This window comes from Rhinolophus sinicus, chromosome X, assembly GCF_036562045.2.
Source record: "Rhinolophus sinicus isolate RSC01 chromosome X, ASM3656204v1, whole genome shotgun sequence".
In the NCBI taxonomy this organism is placed as follows: domain Eukaryota; kingdom Metazoa; phylum Chordata; class Mammalia; order Chiroptera; family Rhinolophidae; genus Rhinolophus; species Rhinolophus sinicus.
The window spans coordinates 49,656,327-49,670,673 of record NC_133768.1 but is presented as its reverse complement, the minus strand read 5'-3'; positions in this window follow the sequence as shown (position 1 = coordinate 49,670,673).

Here is a 14,347-nt window from a genome sequence, read left to right as displayed (position 1 = left end):
GTAGCATGTATCATTACTTCATTTCTTTTTATGACTGAATAATATATTGCATCAATATACTACATTGATTTGAGTTGTTTCCATGTTTTGTCAATTATGAATAATGCTGCTATGAACATTCATGTGCAAGTTTTTGTGTGCATGTATGTTTTAATTTCCCCTGGGTATATATCTAGGAGTAGAACTACTGGTTCTTGTAATAATTATATGTTTAACTTTTTGAGGAACTTCCAGATTATTACACAAGGTGGCTTCAGCATTTTATATTCTCACTAGCATTGTATGAGGGTTCTAATTTTCCCACATCCTTGTCAATACTTGTTACTGCCTATCTTTTTTGTTACAGCCATCCTAGCAGGGAGTTTAGGGGTGATCAAAATAGTGATTTTGATTTGCATTTTCCTAATGAAGTTGAGCATCTTCTCTTGTGCTTATTGGCCATTTGTATTACCTTCTTTGTAGAAATGTCTAGCAAATCCATTGCCCATTTTTTACTTGGTTTGTCTTTTTAGTGTTAAGTTGTAAGATGTATATATTTTGGGTATAAATCTCTTATCAGATATAATGATTTGCAAAACTTCCATTCTATGGGTTGTCTTTTCATTTTTGATAGTATCCTTTAAATGCACAAGTTTTAATTTTTTTTTAATTAAATTTATTGGGGTGACAATTGTTAGTAAAATTACATAGATTTCAGGTGTACATTAAGTCCAATTTATTGACTTTTGTTGCTGGTGTTTTTGGTGGCATATGTAAGAATCTGGTACCCATCCCCAGAGCACATAGATGTACACCCATGTAAAGAGTTCTATGGTTTTCTCTCTTTTAGGTCTTTGATATGTTTCATGTTAAATTTATTATATGTTGTGAAGTAGAGCTCCAACTTCATTCATTTACATGTGGCTATCCATTTGTCTAAGTACCATTTCTTGAAAAGACCATTTCTCCATTGGTCTTGGCACTCTTCAAAAATCAACGGGCCACAGATGTTTGATTTTATTTCTGGGATCTTTATTCTACATCATTGATCTGTATGTCTGTTTCTTTGCCAGTACCACGCTTTTTATTACTGAAGAACTGTAGTAAGTTTTGACATCATAAAGTATGTGCCCTGCAACTTTATTCTTGGTTGCTCAGGGTCCCATACAGTTCTATATGACTTTTAGGATCAGCTTGTTCATTTCTACAAAACAAAAAGGCATTTGGAGTTTTGATAGGGAGCACAATCAATATGCAGATAAACTTGGGAAACATTGCCATATTAACAAATGTCTTCTAATCCATGAACATGGGACGTCTTTCCATTTATCTGGGGTCTCTAATTTTAGCACTATTTTGTAGTTTTTAGTGTACAAGTCGTGCACTTTCTTGATTAAATTTGTTCCTAAGTATTCTTTCTGATGCTATAAATTGAATTGATCTCCATTTAGGGTTGTTAGTTGTTAGTGTAGAAATACAACTGATTTTTGATTATTGATCTTGTATTCTGCAATTTTGCTTAACACATTTATTAGATTTAATGGATATTTTGTGGATTCTTCAGAGTTTTCCACTTATAAGATCATGTCATCTGCAAATCGAAGCTGTTTTACTTGCCAATTTGGATGCCTTTATTTCTTTTTTCTTGCTTATCTTTCCTGGCTCTAAAAAGGCTTCACATGTGTTAAGAATAAACAAGGAAATACACAAATTCAGAGTACAACTTTCAAAGCATAGACCTCTGACTCTACCTCTTTCCCAGGTCTGACAGGCCCTGCACCATTTCATACCTTCTCTCAAAACTTGCTACAGTAATCAAAACCAACCTGAATGGACTGGTGAAACTTCTAGGTACCTTACCTGGATCTCTCACTTCCTGGCAATATTCTGCAACCACAGAAAATGTACAGTCAACTCCCAACACAGAAATTGTTCTTTTGAGCACCTTAATTCCCTTTCATTGTCAAAGCTAAAATAAAAGTACCAATTCTGTTTTATTCCTTAATATTCCAAGTGACAAGAACTGTGGTAATGAGTAATCTTAACTTTTCAAGTGAAAGCCTACCCTTTACGTTAAGTAGGTAGCCACCTTCACTTTATGACATTGTTTTAACTATATGATAAAATATTCATATAACAATGCCATGGTACAATACAGAAGGATCATCCTTCACACCATGATACCGAAGTAAACTTTTTTCTCCAGATCTCACATTGTTTTATTTCTTGATGTTTTAATTGGATCTTGTCCTTTAGCACCAAAATTTTGCTTCATACAATTCCTCTTCTAAAAGGCTCAATAGTAGTATGTGAAGGGAGGAGTGTAGTAGGGAAATGCTGATTTATAGAAGCAGCACACCATCAGTGTAAGTGAAAGTGGATGCAAATTGTAAATTTATAGCAGAACAATTCTTACTAAAGATATAGAGAAATAGAGAAAGGTATAAAAAAAATCTTCAGGGAACCCCACAGAAAAATTCAAGAAATACATTTGGAGTTTCTTTAGTAATACAGAAGGTGCCAAAAAAATGTATATACATTTTCAGAAAGGAAAAAACTGTGTTAGTTGTAATAATCGATATATACCAATAACAAAAGATGAATACAAGTCACCTGTGACTTCTGCAAATACAAGAGGTGCTCAAAGTGGTTACCATCAGCATCCAGACACTTCCGATGATGGTGAACTACTACTTGAGCATAGCTAACATTTCTTAAAATATGTATACATTTTTTGGCACCCCTGTATAAAGTATCTTTTGTTAATCTCATTGGCAACACAAGTTTTTTGCTAATACACTAATTCATCACAATAATTGAGTATACAGTGCTGAAGTTTTAGTCTAAAAATTTCTGTTGTGACTTTAAAGTGTTTGCCCCATTCATAACCATGAATTTGGCTGGGGTAGGCAGGCCACAGAATAAAAAAATAATGGGAACAACCCTTGAAATCATTGTAATTAGATGGAAAAGTATAATTTAGTCTATTGCTGTACTTTGAGAAATAGGGTTTACTATACACAATTCTTCAGGGGCATATCTGCTGCATAAAGCAAGGCCTATCAATGTTTTCCCTTAATAATGTTTAACATGTTTCATGCTTTTTCATGCTGAACATTATCCTTACTTAAAAACCTGTGTTTGGGATGGTATAAGCAAAGGGAGACAGAACAAGTGCATGTCATAGCTGGATTCTAATTTCATAAACCATAATATAAGTATTATTAATGAGATCACACAGATAAATCTTGACATCATCTTAAAAATCAGGTTTTTAAAATCCTCAAACAGTAATGTTTTGGTCTTAGAATAATTATTTTTCTTCAAGATACTATTGGCAGAAATTTTATAAAATTAAAAAACAACTGTGGAAAAAGTTGGTTAATACATAAGGAATGGAGAAAAACCTCACCAAATCAGCTGCAGTTTACAGCCTCCCATGCTAAAATTAAGTTAAATTTAAACCACACAGTAGGTAAATGACTTTTGTGAAGGTACTTTTCTAAAATACAGGAAACATTTTTTAATGTTATATTTACACATTAGATATTATTTTTATCTTAAAGTACGTGGATTTAAGACTTGTCATTAATAATAATTTGCCTCATGAATATAATATACTCTTTCACATTATGTTGATTTCCTTAACTTGGAAAATAGTACACAAAAGTTCAATTTTACATGGAGTAATATTCATTTTCTCTCACCTGTTATCTCTGTTACTAGAGTTGTTCATTCTGATTGTTTATTTTTAAAATCTTTTAAAATGTTTTTCCTATGAACATTGTCTTTACATATATACATTAAGTATCACATAATAGTATAGATCAAAATGTATTCCCTTTAAAAGAATTAAGCATTAAATTCAGAAAAAGATGAAATATTCTTTAAGAACCAAAACTGTTTTAGTATATACTATTTGACAACATATGCCTTTAATCCTTTGGCAAATGCATTGTGCAGTCCAGGTTTAGTGGAGTTTACTGAATAATATAAATGAACTCCAATGTTTATGGACATTTTGTTTCAGATCATATAATGGAGAAGGGTGTGTGTGTGTGTGTGTGTGTGTGTGTGTGTGTGTGTCTTTTCTAGAGAAGAGAGAAAGAAATAACAAAGTGAGATTGATAATTTTGAAATATTTTACTAGTAGTGGTTTAAGAGGCTATTTTTTTTCATATAGATTAGGAATTTTTACCAAGGGTTAAATAACTTAAATATTTAATATGTATAAAAGTATTTACAACATGCCAGGCACTTCCTTAAGCATTTTATATATATATATATATATATTATACATATATGTAAAACATATTTACATATAACAACCCTATGAGGAAAGTACTATTAGTTCCATTTTATAGATGAGGAAACTAAGGCACAAAGGCCAATCAGTTTAGTTTACTTGCAGTAAATCCATGGTTTCCAGGATTTGAACTAGGTTATGCTGTCTCTTAAATGGGCTTAATCCACAAGCCATTTCTGCCCAATAGGATTTTGTTTCATAAAAATACTTTTATAAATCCAATGAGAATTGATGTTACCAGTGTTACAATTTAGATTACTTGATTTATTTAGTCAATAAGTATTTATTGAGTACCAGTTATGCATCAGGTAGTGGGGTTATATCTGTGAAGAAAATAAGGATCTTCCTTGCCCTCATAGATCTTATCCAGCAGAGGAAACCAAATATATATTTTTAATCACATAAGTAATTATATAATTACAACTTTTGTTAATGCTATAGAAGACTCATAAGGTAGCTAAAAGGCAGTATGATAAAGACCTGGGAGAAGCTAGCACTTGTGGGTGGTCAGAGAGGCCAATTTTCATGTAGTGTGTCCAATTCACTCACCCAGACATACAGGTTGATTGAACTCAGATGGGAGGTTCTCACTTGAGTTTTCCCATGCAATTATAGACACACAGTGTCTGGAGTTGCAGTCAACTGAAAACTCAACTGAGAAGATATTTAAGATGACTTCTTCAATCAACTGTGTAGCACTTCAGCTTGTTCAGCTTGGATGGTTTTCCACATGGCTAATTAGCTTTTTTCTTTTCTTTTTTGTGGCATGGTGGTCTCAGGGTAGTCCAAATTCTTACAAGGTGGCTGGTAGTTGGTGGCTGGCTTCCTCCAGAATGTGTGTTCCAAGACACCTATACACAAGTTGCAAGGTTTCTAATAACCTAGCACGGGAAACCATGTATTACCTTTACCCCACGCCCCACCCCACCTCACCCTTTCTTTTTGGTCAAAAAAAGTTCATCCCAAATGCAAGGAAAGGGAAATAGACAAGGACATGAATACAGGGAGGCATGATTCACTGGGAAGCCATCTTTGGAGATTAACCACCATAACGCTCCATTTTTCTGTATAATTTCCAGAATTCCTAGTACATGGATGTTGGACCTTCTGGGGTGATCCTCTATTTAACATAAATATTTTCTCTCCTATTTTGCTTCTCTCTTTTTCTTCTTTCTGGGATACGCCCTTATATTTTCATCAAGATGTCCATTGAATTTTCCATTTATTTTTAATTTCCATGTTCTCTTTCTTGCTCTATGATTTTGCTTTTTTCATATTATGCTGTTCTTATTTCTTTTTTTTTATTGTTCTTAGACTACTAAAGATCTTTTTTTTTTAATTTAATTTTATTAAATTTACTGGGGTGACAATTTTTAGTAAAATTACATAGATTTCAGGTGTACAATTCTGTATTACATCATCTATAAATCCCAATGTGTGTTTCCCACACAGAGTCAGTTCTCCTTCCATCACCATATATTCGATCACCCCTTACCCTCATCTCGCACCCCCCACTCCCCTTACCCTCTGGCAACCACCAAACCATTGTCTGTGTCTATAAGTTTCTGTTTCTCATTTGTTTGTCTTGTTCTTTTGTTGCTTTTGGTTTATATACCACATATCAGTGAAATTACATGGTTCTCTGTTTTTTCTGTCTCACTTATTTCGCTCAGCATTACACTCTCAAGATCCATCCATGTTGTCACAAATGTTCCTGTACCATCTTTTCTTACCGCCGAATAGTATTCCATTGTGTATATATACCACAACTTCTTTATCCATTCATTTATCGAAGGACATTTTGGTTGTTTCCATGTCTTGGCCACCGTAAACAAAGCTGCAATGAACATTGGAGCACACGTGTCTTTATCTCTAAATGTTTTCAGATTTTTGGGTAGATACCCAGGAGAGGGATTGCTGGGTCATATGGCAATTCTATTCGTAATTTTTTGAGGAACCTCCACACTGCCTTCCATAACGGCTGCACCAGTCTGCATTCCCACCAACAGTGTATGAGGGTTCCTTTTTCTCCACAGCCTCTCCAACATTTGTTACTATTTGTCTTGTTGATGATAGCCATTCTGACTGGGGTGAGGTGATATCTCATTGTGGTTTTGATTTGCATTTCTCTGATGATTAGTGATGTTGAGCATTTTTTCATATGTCTATTTGCCATTTGTATGTCCTCTTTGGAGAAATGTCTCTTCAAGTCCTCTGCCCATTTTTCAATTGGGTTGTTTGTTTTTTTGTTGTTGAGTTGCATGAGTTCCTTGTATATTCTGGATACTAGCCCCTTATCGGAGGCACTGTTTGCAAAAATCTTCTCCCATTCAGTTGGTGGCCTCTTTATTTTGTCAATGGTTTCTTTTGCTGTGCAGAAGCTTTTAAGTTTCATATAGTCCCATTCGTTTATTTTAGCTTTTACTTCCATTGCCTTTGGAGTCAAGTTCATAAAATGCCTTTTGAACCCAAGGTCCATAAGTTTAGTACCTATGTTTTCTTCTATGCAGTTTATTGTGTCAGGTCTTATGCTTAAGTCTTTGATCCATTTTGAATTAACTTTGGTACATGGTGACAAATAGCAGTCCAGTTTCATTCTTTTGCACGTGGCTATCCAATTCTCCCAGCACCATTTATTGAAGAGGCTGTCTTTGCTCCATTGTATGTTTTTAGCTTCTTTGTCAAAAATTATCTGTCCATATTTATGTGGTTTTATTTCTGGGTTCTCAATTCTATTCCATTGGTCTATGTGTCTGTTTTTCTGCCAATACCATGCTGTTTTGATTATTGTAGCCCTGTAGTACAAGCCAAAGTCAGGAAGTGTGATACCTCCATTATTGTTCCTTTTTCTTAAGATTGCTTTGGCTATTCGGGGTCTTTTGTGGTTCCAAACAAATCTGATGATTTTTTGTTCTATTTCTTTAAAATATGCCATTGGGATTTTGATGGGGATTGCATTGAATCTGTATATTGCTTTGGGTAATATGGCCATTTTAACTATGTTGATTCTTCCAATCCATGAGCACGGAATATCTTTCCATTTCTTTGTGTCTTCTTCAATTTCTTTCAAAAATGTCTTATAGTTTTCAGCATATAGGTCTTTCACGCCCTTGATTAAGTTTATTCCTAGATATTTTATTCTTTTTGCTGCAATTGCAAAAGGAATTGTTTTTTGTATTTCTTTTTCTGAGATTTCATTGTTAGTATATAGGAAGGCAATGGACTTCTGTGCGTTGATTTTGTAGCCAGCAACTTTACTGTATTCGTTGATTGTTTCTAATAGCTTTTTGGTGGAGTCTTTAGGGTTTTCTATATATAGCATCATGTCATCTGCAAAGAGTGATAATTTAACTTCTTCATTCCCAATTTGGATGCCTTTTATTTCTTTCTCTTGCCTGATTGCTCTGGCAAGGACTTCCAACACTATGTTGAAAAGCAGAGGTGATAGGGGACATCCCTGTCGTGTTCCTGAACGTAGAGCAAAGGGCTTCAGTTTTTCTCCATTAATTATGAGATTAGCAGAGGGCTTGTCATATATGGCCTTTATTATGTTAAGGTATTTTCCTTCTATACCCATTTTATTAAGTGTTTTAATCATAAATGGATGTTGTATCTTGTCAAATGCTTTTTCTGCATCAATTGATATAATCATATGATTTTTGTCCTTTATTTTGTTTATGTGATGTATCACATTGATGGATTTGCGTATGTTGAACCATCCTTGTGCCCCGGGGATGAACCCCACTTGGTCATGATGAATAATTTTTTTAATGCATTGTTGTTTTCAATTTGCTAGAATTTTATTTAGGATTTTGCATTTGTATTCATCAGAGATATTGGTCTGTAGTTTTCTTTTTTTATGCTGTCCTTACCAGGTTTTGGTATCAGGGTAATGTTGGCCTCATAAAATGAGTTAGGGAGTACTGTCTCTTCTTCAATTTCTTGGAAGAGTTTGTGCAGAATTGGTATTAGATCCTCTTTGAAGGTTTGATAGAATTCACTAGTGAAGCCATCTGGTCCCGGACTTTTGCTTTTGGGAAGGTTTTGGATGACTGATTCAATTTCGTTACTGGTGATCGGTCTGTTTAGATTTTCCAGTTCTTCATGGTTCAGCCTTGAAGGCTATATGTTTCTAAGAACTTGTCCATTTCTTCTAGGTTGTTGAATTTGGTGGCATATAGTCCTTCATAGTATTCTTGGATGATCCTTTGTATTTCTGTGGTGTCCGTGATAACTTCCCTTTTACGTTTCTGATTTTGTTAATCAGTGTCTTCTCTTTTATCTTAGTAAGTCTAGCCAAGGGTTTGTCAATTTTGTTAATCTTTTCAAAGAACCAGCTCTTTGTCACATTAATTTTTTCTATTGTCTTTTTGTTCTCTATTTCATTTAGTTCTGCTCTAATTTTTGTTATTTCCTTTCTTCTGCTGACCTTGGGTTTTACTTGTTCTTCTTTTTCTAGTTCTTTAAGGTGTAACATGAGGTTATTTATTTGGGAGTTTTCTTGTTTCTTGAGATAGGCCTGTAATGAGATAAATTTCACTCTTAAAACTGCTTTCGCTGCATCCCAAAATTTTGGTAGGATGTATTTTCATTGTCATTTGTTCCTATGTATCTTTTAATCTCTCCTCTAACTTCTTCTTTGACCCAGTCTTTCTTTAAAAGTATGTTGTTTAATCTCCATGTATTGTGCTTTTTCCTGCTTTCTTTTTGCAATTGACATCCAATTTCAAAGCCTTGTGATCAGAGAATATGCTTGGTATGATTTCAATCTTCTTAAATTTGTTGAGACTGATTTTATGTCTCAATATATGGTCTATCCTTGAGAATGTTCCGTGTACACTAGAAAAGAATGTATAGTCTGATGTTTTAGGATGAAGTGCTCTATAAATGTCAATTATGTCCATTTCATCTAATGTGTCATTTAGGGCTACTATTTCGTTATTTATTTTCTGTTTGGATGATCTATCCATAGCTGTCAATGATGTATTTAAGTCCCCTAGTATAATTGTGTTTTGGTCAATTTCTCCCTTTAGTTCTGTTAGTAGTTGCTTGGTGTATTTCGGTGCTCCCTGATTGGGGCATAAATATTGATGACTGTTATGTCTTCTTGTTGTACAGTCCCTTCACCATTATGAAATGTCCATCTTTGTCTCTTGTTATCTTTTTCACCTTGAAGTCTGTTTCATCTGATATCATTATGGCTACACCTGATTTTCTCTGGGTACCATTTGCTTGGAGTGTCAATTTCCACCCTTTCACTTTGAGTCTATGCTTGTCCTTGTAGCTGAGATGTGTCTCTTGGAGACAGCATATGGTTGGGTTTAGTTTTTGATCCAATCTGCTACTCTGTGCCTTTTTATTGGTGAGTTCAGTCCATTTACATTTAGGGTGATTATTGATATGTGAGGATTTCCTGTCATTCTATCTTTAGTTTTCTGGTAAGGCTGTGTCTCCATTGTTTCTTTGCCTTTTGTTGTTGTCTATTATTTCTGTGTGGTGGTATTCTATGATGTTTCCTCTGTTTCTTCTTTTATTTCAGTATATATTTCAGTTCTGGATTTATTTTGAGTGGTTACCCTTAAGTTTATGTAAAAGAAAGTTTGATATTTAGAGTATTCCATTTTCTTCAGCACGCTTACTTTCTCCATTCCCATATTCCGTTCAGGCCTTTACTCTCCCCTTTTTGAGTTTTGGTTGCCACAAATTGTCCCTGTTGATGGTGGTCGAATAGCCTCCTTTAGTATTTCTTGTAGTGCAGGTCGTGTATTAGAAAATTCCCTCAGCTTCTGTATGTCTGGAAAGGTCTTTATTCCTCCTTCATATCTAAAGGATATCTTTGCTGGATATATTATTCTTGGCTCATGATTTCTCTCTTTCAATAGTTTGAATATTTGGTTCCACTCCTCCTGGCTTGTAGAGTTTCTGCTGAAAAATCTGATGATAATCTAATGGGCTTTCCTTTGTAAGTTACCGTCTTCTTTTCCCTGGCTGCCTTGAGGATTCTTTCTTTGTCGTTGATTTTAGACAGCTTCAATACAATGTGCCTTGGAGAAGGCCTGTTGGGATTGAGGTAACTAGGTGTTCTATTTGCTTCTTGGATTCGAGGGTCCAGTTCTGTCCACAAATTTGGGAAGTTCTCATCGACAATTTGTTTGAATATATTCTCTGTTCCTTTCTCTTTCTTCTCCTTCTGGTATGCCCATTATTCTTATATTGCTCTTTCTGATGGAGTCAGAAAGTTCTTGTAGAGTTCTTTCATTTCTTTTAAGTCTCAAGTCTCTTTCTTCTTCTATCTGTGTCATTTCCAGGTTTCTATCTTCGATGTCACTGATTCTTTCCTCCATCTGGTCAACTCTACTACCTAAGCTGGTTATTTCATTCTTAATTTCTTCTATTGAGTTCTTAATCTCCAGAAATTCTATTTGGTTTTTTTTAAATTTCAATCTCTTTCGTAAAATGCTCATGCTGTTCTTTGATTGAGTTTCTGAGTTCATTTAACTGCCTATCTGTGTTTTCTTGTATCTCGTTGAGTTTTTTCAGAACTGCAATCTTGAATTCTCTGTCATTTAAGTCACATATTTCTGTATCTTTAAGTGCCTTTTCTGGAGATTTTTCACTTTCTTTCTGAGCTATCTTGTTGCCTTGGTTATTCATGGCGATTACTGGTTTACTATTTCTCTTCCTAGACATCTACAGGAGTGACTTCTGCAACAGGTTGATAGGAAGTGGTCTTTATTTTGTTTTCCAGTACTTGTTGGTATAATGTTTTATTATTTCTCCAACTGCAACTTATTTTTCTTCTCTCACATGGTAGTGCTATGTTTTCTCTGCACTATTCCAGCTTCTCACACAATGGGGAGATTCCCTGGGAGACGGCTTCTCCTCTGTTAATAGTTCGTCTAGGTCACAGGGCACAGTGTCCCGGTAGGTATGCGGAGAGCTTTTGATGTTCCAAAGCTCTTCCAGCTCCTGATTCATAGCCCGTATGTTTCAGCAGTTCTGTTTACTCCTGCAGAGATCCGCCCAGATAGGTGGGGCCAGGGGCGTGGTGAGTTGTGAGAGGTGGCCCAGAGCAATGGCTGCGACCACCACCACAGCTGGTCCTGCTTCCACAGCTCCCTCCCCTTTGCCGGAACTAGTTGGGCTGTGAATTTGTGTCTGTGGTTCACAGTTCTCAAAACAGCAAATTTTCTGTTGTTTTGATCTGACACTGCTACTATTTCGCTTCTAGCACCGGGCAGGTGGGGGCGGGGCGAGCTCTGGGAGGGGAGTGAGGGGGCGGCTAGTCTCAGTGCCTAAGGCTCCGTTCTCTGCTCGGCAGTGAGGGCCCAAACCCTCCCGTTTTCAGCCTTCATCCCTCAGTCTTTTCTTCGAGGTCTCTGCCGTGAGCGTTGGGTTCAGCCGTGTTATATGCTGTCCCCTCAGCCCCGTGGGCCACAAGCGGAGCCCTAGCAGTGCGAGTTCTTCCCTCTTCCGCAGCTGCGGTAATTCCGGGAAGCAGCGAGCTCGGCGCACTGAGCTAGGTCTGCGTCCTGCGCCCGCGCGGCTCCGTCTCCGTGCACTTCTCCCTTTCCTCCTCCCCCCACTCGCGCGAATCTCCCACCTGTAGGTGATTTCAGTCAGTAGTGGGCCTCTTCGTCTTGCCTGTCTGCTGTGCAGGGAGTCCTTTGTGGAGTTTTTGTTGTTCAATTCTTTGTAAATTCCAGGGGAGCTTTACATAGGCTCACCTCACGCCGCCATTTTTCTGGACTCCTCTCCTTTTCTTATTTCTTGATGTAACATTTTTTCTACTCTTTTCTCTGGTATCAATTTTACAACAGTTTTTTTTATTATGTTTTGTTTGTTTTAAATTTTCTTCTGTTCCTTGCATTGTCATAATTCCTCCAAGGCCCTCCCTACCCTGCCTCACCCTCATTTTGGCTTGTTTTGTTGTCTGCCTCAAATGCCTGGTGATTTAGGACATTTGACACTCATAACTAAGAATGGGACAATAAAAAGACTGATTGGGTGGAGTTTGTCAATTAATAGCACCATGGGATGATTTGTAGGAATCTGGCCATTTCATGAGCAGGATCTACCAATGTCATTCTCTATGAGCCTTTACTCTACAGCTAGTGAGTTTCTCTGGACAGGAATAATGTAAACTCCTGTCTGGATGTACAAGCGTGACTACAGATGATACGAAATCCCACCCAAAAAGAGGCACTGTGGATCTCTGTATTAATCAGGGTTTTCCAGAGAAACAGAATCGAAAGAAAGAAAGAAAGAAAGAAAGAAAGAAAGAAAGAAAGAAAGAAAGAAAGAAAGAAAGAAAGAAAGAAAGAGAAAGAAGATAGGTAGGTAGATGGATAGATAGATAGATAGATAGATAGATAGATAGATAGATAGAACATAGATAATGGATAGATATATAGATAGATATACACATAAGTAGATAGATTTATTATAAGGAGTCACATAATTATAGAGACTGACAAGTCTAAATCTGTACTATGAGCAAGTAGGCTTAATATCTGTGAGAGTTGAGATTGCAGGTCCAGTCTTAAGGGCCAGCAGCCTAGAGAACAAAGGAGGCCAATGATTCAGATGAAGACAGTCAGCTAGAGAATTTCCTCTTTCTTCGGGAAGTTGGTCTTTTTGTTCTATTCAGGCCTTCCACATTATGGGGAACGATATTCTTACTCAAGTTAATGGGTTTACACATTAAGCTCATCCAAAAATGCCCTTTAAGTTGACACATAAAACCATTACAGTTTCACTGATTAGTATATACACTTTCAATTAATTCATCGTGATATTTTTCAAACAACACCTTACCTCTGTCCTTAGTTGTACCTTGTATCACTGAGTCCAGAGCCATTTTGCTTCAGTCTGTGGTGACTAAATTTCTAGCTTATAGCTGCTTCAACCAGTAGAATGTAGCAGAAGTGGTGCTGTGTTAGTTCTGGGCCTAAACTTTAAAACATGGTTTCTCAAATTCAGCAGTACTGACATTTGAATTTGAATTATTGTTTCCTAAATGAGGCTGACCTGTACGTTATAGGATGTTCAGCAGCATCTCTGGCTTCCACTAGCCAGATGCCGTTTGCACCTTCCCTCCACTTGTGACAACTAAGAATGTCTTCAGACACAGCCAAATATTCCCTGGGATTGGGGCAAAATAACCCCCAGTTGAGAGCCACTTATTTTAAAAGATTAGTGACTTCCACTTCCTAATTCTTGGAACACTCACTTTTGGAATGTGTGTGCTGAGGGAATCCAGCCTCCACATGAAAAGTCTGATCACCCGGAGATAACCATGCTATGAGGAAGCCTGGGTATGGAGAAAAATGACTGGCTGACCCTGAGCTGTTTCAGCCATCACCGCTAAGGTGCCAAACATGTAGATGAAGAAGGCATTTTGGATGGTCAGCCAGTAAAGTTTTCAAATGACTCAAGCCCCTGCTACCAATTGACTGTAACCACATGAGGGAATCCAGATGAAAACAGCTCAATGGAGCCCTGTAAATTCACAGAAGGCGTTATGTTTTGGAATAATTTGTTACAAAATAATAAGTCAATGGAACAAAACTTATCAAAAAAATAATGCAAGAACATTTTCAGGACAAAATTACCTGATTTTCTAGATAAAAAAGTATATATCAAGTGCCCGGCACAATGAATTAAAAAAGAAAAATGTCAAGGAATATCATCTGGAAGTTTTAGAACATTAGGTATTAAAAGGACAGTCTAATAGTTTACAAGTCTCAATCTCATTCTCTCTTCCTCTCCCTTCTCTCTCTCTCCCCTCTCTCATGTGTGCATGTGTGCTTGCACACACACACACCACATATAAATCAGCTCATATGCAAAGGAGAAGAAATAAAAATGGCAAAGTACTTCTCCACAACACTGGAAGCTTGAAGACAATGAATTATGATTTCAAATTTTTAAAAATATGTAATTATTTAATTATGTCAAGTTTGGAGATTCCCTTTTTTAATGGAATATTACTTCATACCTATGGGAATTATTTTACGTTACTACTGTCTTAGATGGAATTAGGATGAGTGCCAGGCCAAA